The sequence below is a fragment of the Oryx dammah genome, unplaced genomic scaffold (assembly GCF_014754425.2).
Source record: "Oryx dammah isolate SB20612 unplaced genomic scaffold, SCBI_Odam_1.1 HiC_scaffold_4, whole genome shotgun sequence".
In the NCBI taxonomy this organism is placed as follows: domain Eukaryota; kingdom Metazoa; phylum Chordata; class Mammalia; order Artiodactyla; family Bovidae; genus Oryx; species Oryx dammah.
The window spans coordinates 10,960,123-10,971,482 of NW_024070188.1; the positions used below are offsets into that span (position 1 = coordinate 10,960,123).

At 40.0% G+C, this 11,360-nt stretch overlaps 1 non-coding gene across 1 annotated transcript; it reads right to left on the minus strand.

The window, feature by feature from the left end:
* Window positions 1-882: 882 nt before the first annotated feature.
* LOC120863141 lies at window positions 883-988 on the minus strand. Its single transcript, XR_005720942.1, has one exon. It is a non-coding gene; the product is annotated as a U6 spliceosomal RNA (small nuclear RNA).
* Window positions 989-11,360: the final 10,372 nt, after the last annotated feature.

Sequence of the window (11,360 nt, forward strand, 5' to 3'; positions counted from 1 at the left end):
TGATGCTGAGAAAGGAGTTTATTCAGAAAGCAAATGATGAAACTTCTACTATCTGTCTCTTTGGGTTGCATCTTTTATTGTAAGGAAGCAAATAGACTCTGCCCTCACCTAGATATTTTACCTTGAGATACATTTTTGCTCTAAGGAAATGCCAAAGCATTCAACAAAACATTGCTTGCCCACCATGTTCTAGGCACTATTCTAGTCTCTGAAGATACAGTAGTGAACAAGCCAAATAGATCTCTGCCTTTAAGGGGCTCAGATTCTTTTCAGGATACAGAATGCTTGGGGCTGGTGCACTGGGATGACCCAGAGAGATGGTATGGGGAGGGAGGGGAGAGGGGGGTTCGGGATTGGGAACACGTGTACATACACCCGTGGCGGATTCATGTTGATGTATGGCAAAACCAATACAGTATTGTAAAGTAAAATAAAGTAAAATTAAAAAATAAATAAAATTAATTTTTATTGGAGTATATTTGCTTTATGATGTTGTATTAGTTTCTACTGTACAGCAAAGTCAATCAGTCATACGTACACATATACCCCCTCTTTTGGGGATTTCCTTCCCATTTAGGTCGCTACAGAGCACTGAGTAGAGTTTCCTGTGTTATACAGTAGGTTCTCACTAGTTAACTATTTTATACATTGAACCAATAGTATACATATGTCAGTCCCAATCTCCCAACTCATCTCAACTCTCACTCCCTCAGTGTCCTTACATTTGTTCTCTATGTCTGTGTCTCTATTTCTGCTTTGCAAATAAAGTTATCTATACCATGTTTTCAAATTCCACATATACATGTTAATATACGATATTTGTTTTTCTCTTTCTGCCGTACTTCACTCTGTATGACAGTCTCTAGGTCCACCCATGTCTCCAAAAATATGAAACACTTCATGAATTTGCATATCACTTTGCTCAGAGGCCACACCAATCTTCTCTGTATTGTTCGAAATTCAGTATAGGTGCTGCCAAAACGAGGACTAGGGGGCTCACATTTTCATGGTGGGAGATAGACAATATGTGAGTAAAGAAGTAAGTTAGAACATTTTATAAAAAGTTACTGTAATTTAGGACTTTCGGGTGGGCCAGTGGTTGAAAATCTGCCTACCAATGCAAGGGGTAAAGGCTTGATCTGGTCTGGGAAGACTCCACATGTCACAGAGCAGCTAAGTCCAAAAGCTGCAACAGCTGAGGCTGCCTGCTGCAATGACTGAAGCTCATGCACCTAAAGCCTGTGCACAAGAGAAGCCACCGCAATGAGAAACCTGGGCTCCTAAACTAAAGAGAGCCGGTGCACAACGATGGAAACACAGTGCAGCCATAAACATATACATTAATTAAATAACACAAAAATACTTTAAAAAATTGTTGTTTAGTCACTAAATCACGTCTGACTCTTTTGTGACCCGATGGGCTATAGCCCATCAGGCTCCTCTGTCCATGGGATTCTCCAGGCAAGACTACTGGAGTAGGTTCCTAATGCCTTTTCCAGGGGGTCTTCCTGACCCAGGGATCGAACCTGAGTCTCCTGCATTGCAGGTGGATTCTTTACCACTGAGCTACCAGGGAAACCCAATTACTATAATTTAACCCAAACAGCTAGTAAAGTAATGGTTAAAATTCTTCAAGCTAGGCTTCAGCAATACAGGAACTGTGAACTTCCAGATGTTCAAGCTGGTTTTAGAAAAGGCAGAGGAACCAGAGATCAAATTGCCAACATCCGCTGGATCATCAAAAAAGCAAGAGAGTTCCAGAAAAACATCGATTTCTGCTTTATTGACTATGCCAAAGCCTTTGACTGTGTGGATCACAAGAAACTGTGGAAGATTCTGAAAGAGACGGGAATACCAGACCACCTGACCTACCTCTTGAGAAACCTATATGCAGGTCAGGAAGCAATAGTTAGAACTGGACATGGAACAACAGACTGGTTCCAAATAGGAAAAGGAGTACGTCAAGGCTGTATATTGTCACCCTGCTTTTTTAACTTCTGTGCAGAGTATATCATGAGAAACGCTGGGCTGGAAGAAACACAAGCTGCAATCAAGATTTCTGGGAGAAAGGTCAATAACCTCAGATATGCAGATGACACCGCCCTTATGGCAGAAAGTGAAGAGGAACTAAAGAGCCTCTTGATGAAAGTGAAAGAGGAGAGTGAAAAAGTTGGCTTAAAGCTCAACATTCAGAAAACGAAGATCATGGCATCTGGTCCCATCACTTCACGGGAAATAGATGGGGAAACAGTGGAAACAGTGTCAGACTTTATTTTTCTGGGCTCTGAAATCACTGCAGATGTTGACTGCAGCCATGAAATTAAAAGACGCCTACTCCTTGGAAGGAAAGTTATGACCGACCTAGACAGCATATTGAAAAGCAGAGACATTATTTTGCCAACAAAGATCCATCTAGTCAAGGCTATGGTTTTTCCAGTAGTCATGTATGGATGTGAGAGTTGGACCATAAAGTAAGCTGAGTGCTGAAGAATTGATGCTTTTGAACTGTGGTGTTGGAGAAGACTCTTGAGAGTCCCTTGGACCAGTCCATCCTAAAGGAGTCCTGGGTGTTCTTTGGAAGGACTGATGTTGAAGTTACAACTCCAATACTTTGGCCACCTGATGCAAAGAGCTGACTCGTTTGAAAAGACCCTGATGCTTAGAGGGATTGGGGGCAGGAGGAGAAGGGGACGACAGAGGATGAGATGGTTGGATGGCATCACCGACTCGATGGACATGGGTTTGGGTGGACTCCGGGAGTTGGTGATAGACAGGGAGGCCTGGCGTGCTGCAATTCATGGGGTCGCAAAGAGTCAGACATGACTGAGCAACTGAACTGAACTGAACTGAACCCAGACAGGGTGATATAATACACGTGAATCCCCAGGAGGGAGGTGCTTTATGTTTGGAGCTCAGAGAACCTCTCTAAGGAGACACCTGAGCTGGAGTCTGAATGATCCTGTGGTTATACAGAGATCTGGGGAAAGAGTATTCTGGACAGAGGGCACATGTGCATATGCCTTGATGTGGAAACAGTTTTTGTGAGTTTACAGAACAGAAAGGAGACACTAAAACATAGTGAATGAGCAGAGATATAGTTGAAGGAGAGCCAGGTCACATGGGACCTTAGAGGCACTGCTGAGGAGTACGTGCATTGAAAACTCAGGAAGGATAGATCTATCTGTCTATCATCTATCTATCTATCTGTGATCATTTTGATTGCCTGTGTAAAAGAATGGTAGGGGATAAGAGTGGAAATAGGAAAGCAGATTTGAAGGTATTAGAAAATCTGGAGAAAATGTGATGGACGTTTATACTAGCATGGTAGCTGCAGAGAGGATAATGTTGATGAGGTGAACTGATGGAGATGAAAATGAACAGAATCAAGATATATTTGAAAGGGGAACTGACTACCAAAAGGATTAGATAAAGGGAAAGGAAGCCACACTGCCTGATGGCTTAAGGAACATTTCCAGGGGAAAAATGAGCTAAGTTTAAAAGGAAATGTCAACCAGGCCCTGCGTATATGAATCTAGAAGTCAGGAAAGGGTTCAATTCAGGGTGTCCGTTGGGGAGCCATCAACACAGAGATGATATTTATGCACATTACCTTTAGGAGTCAAGGAACACAGAACACAAAATGGTGATATTTTAGACAAATGGGTGGATGAGGCGGATATAGCTATCTGTTATTTATTACATTTAATGGTAGTTATTATGTATTACATTATATGCATTTTATAGGCTATATTTTGGGCTTCCCACGTGGTGCTGGTGGTAAAGAAGCTGCCTGTCAATGCAAGAGATGTAAGGGACACTGGTTCAATCACTGGGTTGGCAAGACCCTCTGGAGAAGGGAATGGCAATCCATTCCAATATTCTTGCCTGGAGAATCCCACAGGCAGAGGAGCCCGAAGGGCTACAGTCCATAGGGTTATAAAGAGTTGGACACGACTGAAGCGACTTGGCATGCATGCACACATACTATATTTTAAAATAGCCCCTTGCACACACTTATAAATGTGATGGGAGAAAGTTCAGAGACCTTGACATTATGCTTTCTGTTTTAAGATATTGTAATCTTCAATAGCATTTGTCAGTTTCTCAAATCAATTAGTGTTCCATGTGTGAATAATGGAAACAGAACACTTAGTGGTGTAAGTCATCTCCAGGTACATCTCTGCCTTATTATGCAACAAGTACAATAAATGCGATAACTCTTAGCTGTTACTCACTTCTGGGCACAGGAGGGTGGAGCAGAATTTCTCCTCTGGTTCATCAGAGGGTATGGCCATTTATGATTACTGTGCATTGGAAGCAAGTCTCTCATGGCACACCTCCAAACAGAGTCAGGCTGGACTTGTCACAACCAGTAGGGTGTTCAGCCATGGTTTGCTTATGCCCAATCTCCATGGCTCATATACTCTGAAAAATTCTCCTTTTTATGAGATTGAATTATTACCCTGCAGCAGATCAAGCAATTCTAAAATTCAGCCGACACTGTTCAGACTGTGGAGCTGTTTACTTGTAAAGGTGTTTTTTTTGGTTGGCTTTGTGCTCAGCCACAGTATAACCATGCCCAGTTGCCGCAGTTTTAGCATTAGTGCAATTTCATAAAGATTACTAGGCACTCAAAATCTAATAAGCATTTTATGGACTTAGAAGGGAAAATTATGCTTCTCATTCTTGTGTGTTAGTATTAAATGATCATTTCCTTCCAAATTTAATGTTTTATTAATGTGAAATGAATGCTATAGATTATTGCCCAATAGAAACTGTCTTAGCCAAAAGGACTTCTATTCTTGCCTAAATGTATCTGTTGATCAAGAAAGTTCAATTCTTTGACACAGTCTATTCTAAGGGAGCACAATGGTTTGATGCTGATTTATTCCTAGTACATACAGCAGTGGTGGTACATAAAACCAAAAATATTAACTTACAAGCTTTGGATGAGGCAGCTATAGTTTCAGATCTCAGCTGTGCTTCTTTAAAGCTGTGATATTGGAGATATTAACCTTGTAAACCGATACAATAGAACCATTTATCTGTTATAAGTCAGTTATACTTCAAAAACAAACTAATTGAAAAAGAGATCAGGTTTAGTCAAAAGGTACAAACTTCCAGTTTTAAGCACTAGCAATATGATGTATAACATGACAAAGATAATTTAATACTGCTGCACTGAAACTTAAGAGGGTAAATTCTAAGAGCTCTCATCACAAGGAAAAATTTTTTTCTATTTCTTTTCTGCTGAATCTAAATGAGATGATGGGTGTTCACTAAACCTATTATAATCATTTCATGACATATATCAGTCCAATCATTATGTTGTAAACTTTAAACCTATACAATGATATATGCCAATCATATCTCAATAAAACTGGAGGGAAAAACATTAAAAAAGTAAAACAGATTTTGCTATGTTTCTTTTTAAAAGAAGGGGTGTTTTTGCTTTGTTTTACAAATTTATTTATGTCTTTTTTTTTTTTTTTGCCAAGTTGTTCCTCCACCAAGGAATCAAACTCATGCCCCCTGCAGTGGAAGCATGGAGTCTTAACCATTGGACCACCAGAGAAATCCCTTTTGCCATGTTTCTATAGCTTAAATGGACTTCCCTAGTGGCTCAGACAGTAAAGAATCTGCCTGCAATGTGGGAGATTGGGGTTTGATCCCTGGGTCCGGAAGATCTCCTGGAGAACGAAATGGCTACCCACATCAGTATTCTTGCCTGGATAATTCCACTGGCAGAGGAGCCTGGCAGGCAAGGGGTTGAAATCAGACATGACAAAGTGATTAACAGTTTCACTACTTTCACTACAGGTTAAAATAAATATGAAGATAAATTAAAAAAAAAAACACCAAATAAGCACAGGATGAATGACCATATAAACTCAGCATTTTGCAACCTTTAATATAATAATTTATTCAGAGATTATCATCAGCATAAGCTAAAAAAATTTAATCACCAGATGTCATATGGAAATTTAACTAGATGCTGGACTTCTATAAAATGTTATCAAATCACCTTTGGGGTAGTAGGGGACATTTTAATATGGGCTGTATGTTAGTGATGTTAATAATGATGTTTGGTTTTGTTTTGATAATATTTTGATAGTGTTGTTATGCTATAAATCTGTTTATCTCACAGGGCTAAGTAGGGATAAAATGTGAGTGCCTAGAACAACATTTGGCAATACTGAGCATCCAATCCATGGTAGTCAGGGAAAACTTTATTGCTGTTCATGGTGGGTTCCTTCCTCATACCTCTCACCCCAAGAATCTCATCCACTGGGGCCACTAGAAGAACAGTCTGAAGCTTCCATCCCCTCAAATGGGTGACTTCAAACAAAACAAGACTTCAAAATGTCAAGTTCTTCGAGAAGGATCTGGATGAATAAGTAACCCAATTCCTTTCTATCCTGCCTCCTCCCATTCCCTGAATCCATAAAGATTCTGTGAACTGAGGGGAGAGAGAGGCAGAGAAAGAGAAAGAGTATAAGACTTAAAGTGTCCCTGGACCATACTTACCTGAAACCACCGCTGCCTATTCCCCTCAGGACCTGTCATCTGTGGCTTGAGAATGGCCCGCTTGTGAATCCTTAACTAATGCCTATACCCTGGTGCACTCTTGGTGTATCTGTAGCAAGAAAAATGCTCCCTATTGAGGAATTTTGAACTGATTTTCCTTGAAATGACATTTTCCCTGCACTTGGAGACGAGATAAAATCTGACAGAAAAAAAAAATTACATTCTGTATACCTTAGTATGTGACTTAAAAATTCCTACTAGCAATAGGAATTTTAACCTTTATAATAGCCAAAATATTTCTCTGGTCTAATTTCTATCCAGTAGCCATATTTCTATCATTGGTGTCATAGAAACAGAATTTATCTTTTAACCAATCACTCTTCAAGTACTTTAACATGAACATTTGTCTCTCAGATTTTCTCTAAGTTAGTATTGCTAGGCTTATTAATCATTTAGCACATAAACTGATTCTAGACCGTTCCACTGTAGTTACTGTTATCTGTACATCAGTTCAGTTCAGCTCAGTCTCTCAGTCATGTTCGACTCTTTGCAACCCCATGAACCGCAGCATGCCAGGCCTCCCTATCCATCACTAACTCCCAGAGTTCACCCAAACCCTTATCCATCGAGTTGGTGATGCCATCCAACCATCTCATCCTCTGTCATCCCCTTCTCCTCCTGCCCCCAATCCCTCTAAGCATCAGGGTCTTTTCAAATGAGTCTGCTCTTCGCATCAGGTGGCCAAAGTATTGGAGTTTCAGCTTCAACATCAGTCCTTCCAATGAATACCCAGGACTGATCTCCTTTAGGATGGACTGGTTGGATCTCCTTGCAGTCCAAGCGACTCTCAAGAGTCTTCTCCAACACCACAGTTCAAAAGCATCAATTCTTTAGCACTCAGCTTTCTTTATAGTCCAACTCTCACATACATACATGACCACTGGAAAAACCATAGCCTTGACTAGACAGACCTTTGTTGGCAAAGTAGTGTCTCTGCTTATGAATACACTATCTAGGTTGCTCATAACTTTCCTTCCAAGGAGTAAGCATCTTTTAATTTCATGGCTGCAATCACCATCTGCAGTGATTTTGGAGCCCAGAAAAATAAAGTCTGACACTGTTTCCACCGTTTCCCCATCTATTTGCCATGAAGTGATGGCACCAGATGCCATGATCTTCGTTTTCTGAATGTTGAGCTTTCAGCCAACTTTTTCACTCTCCTCTTTCACTTTCATCAAGAGGCTCTTTAGTTCTTCACTTTCTGCCGTAAGGATGGTGTCATCTGCATATCTGAGGTTATTGATATTTCTCCCGGCAATCTTGATTCCAGCTTGTGCTTCCTCCAGCCCAGCGTTTCTCATGATGTACTCAGGTATATTTGTCTCCGTTAAAAACCAATGCTCAAAACTCAGTTTTACATTTAATATAAAAATTTTATCCTGCTGGGGGGAGGATGAATTGGGAGACTGGGATTGACATGTATATTGATACTATGAATAAAATAGATAAACTCTATCTATTTATAAATATATAGTTTATATATATAAACTGATGAGAACCTACTGTATAGCTCAGAGAACTCCACTCAGTGCTCTGTGGTTACCTAACTGGGAACAAAATAAAAAAATAGGGGATATATAAATACATATAACTGATTCACTTTGCTGTACAGTAAAAACAAAAAATTGTATAACAATGATACTGCAATAAAAATTAATTTTAAAATTTATCCTGCTAAATGGGACTAATCTTTCCTGACACTAAGATCATAAAGAACTTTTAAAACAATAGGAATACTGTTTAAGTAAAACCAAAAAAACATGACCACAAATTGAGTGTAGTAGGAACTCACATCTTAAATGATTTTCTCTTCCCTTCAGTCTGAGCTTTGTCATCTCTTTTAGACTCTTCACAAATGCTAACATTTATTGTGTTTATTATAAAATAAGTGTAGCAGTCAGAAAAACTGCTTCTTACATCTATTTATAAAAATTGGTTATTTTAACAGTATGTAATTAAAGTGAATTACATACTATTTTATTTACATTTTTGGAGAAGATTACAGAGTGTCCATAAAATCTTATGAGCAAATAGCAGAGACATTGGCAAAATCCAAATGGAAAATCAGTCTGTTCAAGATGTAAAAAAAAAAAAAAAAATTGAAGGGTTTTGTCTTCCCCATGGCCCTGCTGCTTTACACAAGCAGTGACTCTGGGTTTCTGGTGGCTGTCAAAGCTGATTGCACGTTAGGCAACATAATGTTAGTGTTAGACTTATGACTTAGGGCATTAACAACTGCCACCAGTGTAACCATCTTTCCAGACTTTTCAATTTGCTTGAATGGCTTGCAAGCTGACATCTTCATGCTGTCCTCGTTACTAATTTAAGTACAGCTGGCAAAGTGCATTAGCCTCCTGCACCAGCAGTGCCCAGAAAGAACCCTATAGATGCGTAGCAGTAGCCACGGGGGCCCCTGATCCCCTAGGGACATTTCTTTTCACTGCCCTGTGGTGTATGGTTTGATTTTAAGCACCGGTGCAGAGTGGCCTCATGAGCAAAGGCTGGGGAAGAGATCAAGATTTACAGGGTTTGCTCCTGCCTTTGCAGCAGATTTCTTAACAGCTATTGTGTATCAGCAAAATTCAGTAGTTTAAATCATCCCCATTTAGTAATGAAACGTTGTTATTGGGGCTTGAAAGTTTCCACTTGCTCATCCACTTCTTTGCTTTTTAAAATGTTTTTAAAACTATTTCTGTTTATTTGTTGGTTTTTCAGTTGCAGCCTGCAGGATTTCTGTTGCAGCACCTGGGCTCTTTTGCTGTGTTGCATGGCCTCTTTGTTGGGGCAAACAGGCTTCTCTGTAGTTGTGGAATGGGCCCAGGAGTTGTAACACACAGGTTTAGTTGGCCCATGTCATGTGGGATCTTCCCCAACCAGGGATTGAACCTGCCCCCTCTGCATTGGAAAATGGATTATTAACCACTGGACCAGCGAAGTCCCTCCCCACCCATTTTTGATGGCTTTCCTCCTCTATTACCTCCATGGCTATTTTTGTTTATTTTGTTCTATATACTTTCAATTTCAGAAAAATATATAGAAAATAACATTGTCACCTTAAGCATTTTTAGAACTCCCCCAGTAGCTCAGCAGTAAAGAATCCGCCTGCAATGCAAGAGTCACAGGAGACGCAGGTTCAATCCTTGGGTCTGGAAGATCCTCTGGCGGAGAGCATGGCAACCCACTCCAGTATTCTTGCCTGGAGAATTCCAAGGATAGAGGAGCCTGGTGGGTTACAGTCCATAGGATCGCAAAGGGTCAGACACGACTGAAGCAACTGAGCACACAGGTACACACGCAAGCATTTTTTAAGTATGCTGCTCGGTGGTGTTAAGTACATTCATATTACTGTGCAGCTAACCTCCAAAGTCTGTCAACTTGCAGAAGTAAAACTCCTCACCCATTAATCAACAATTCTCCATTCATCCACCTGCTCTCACATCTAACCCCACTCCTGGCATCCACCATTCTACTTTCTGTCTCTATGAAATTGACTGTGTCATTTAAGTAGAATCATTAGTGTTTGTCCTTTTGTGACTGGCTTACTTAGCATAATGTCCTCAAGATTCATCCATGTTGTAGTAAGTGTCAGAGTTTCTTTCCTCTTTATGGTTAAATACAACATTTTGTTTATCCATTCACCCCTTGATGGACCCTTGGGTTATGTCTCCCTTTTAGTTATTGTAAATAATGCTGCTATGAATGCATGTACAAAAATCTCTTCAAGACCCTGCTTTCAGTTCTTTGCGGTACATACTCAAAAGTGGAATGGTTGGATCATAAGAAAATTTTATTTTTAATTTTTTAAAGACCACTCTACCGCTTTCCACAGCAGCTGTATGACTTTACACTCCTACCAGCAATTCACAAGCGTTCTAATGTGTCCACGTCCTTGCCAACACTTATTCTCTCTTTTTTCTCATAGTTGCTGTTATGGACTGAACTATGCCTCCTCAAATTTAGTATGTTGAAGTCCCAGCCAGTATCTAAATGTAATCATATTTTGAAATAGGGCCTTTAAGAGGTAATTAAATGAAAATGAAGCCGTTAAGGTGAGCCTCAAACCCATCTGACTTAGTGTCCTCATAAGGAAAGGGGATTTGGTCATCCAGAGAGAAACCAAGAATGCACACACACAGGGGAAAGGCCAGGTGAGGATACAGTGAAAAGGCTGCCATCTGCATGCCACAGAGAGAGGCCCTGGAAGAAACCAAAGCTGCCAACACCTCGGGCCTTCCAACCTCCAGAAATGTGGGAAAACAAAGCTCTACTATTAAAGCGCCCCAGCCTGTGGTATTTTCTTATGGCAGCCATAACAAACTAACACAGTAGCCACCCTAATGGCTATGAGGCAACCTCTCATTCTGGTTTTGATTTGCGTTTCCCTAAAAATTGTGGTCAGCATCTTTCTATGTGTTTTTCTTGTTTGTGGCTTCTTTTGAGATTCTCTCTATTCAAGTCTTCTGCCCATTTTTAAACTGAGTAGTTGGTTTCTTTGTTGTTGAGCTGTAGGAGTTCTTTGCATATTCTAGATGTCAACTCCTTATCAGATATAAGATTTATAAATATTTTCTTCCATTCCATGTTGAGGGTCCTTCGGTGCATATAAATTTTTAATTGTGATGTCATCCAATTTACCTACTTTTACTTTTTTTTTTTGCCTGTTTTTGGTGTTATGTCCAAGAAATAATTGCCAAACTCACTGTCATGATGTTCTCCCCTTTTATTGTCTTGAAAGACTTTTACAGTTTTAGCTCTTAAGCTTAGGTCTTTGA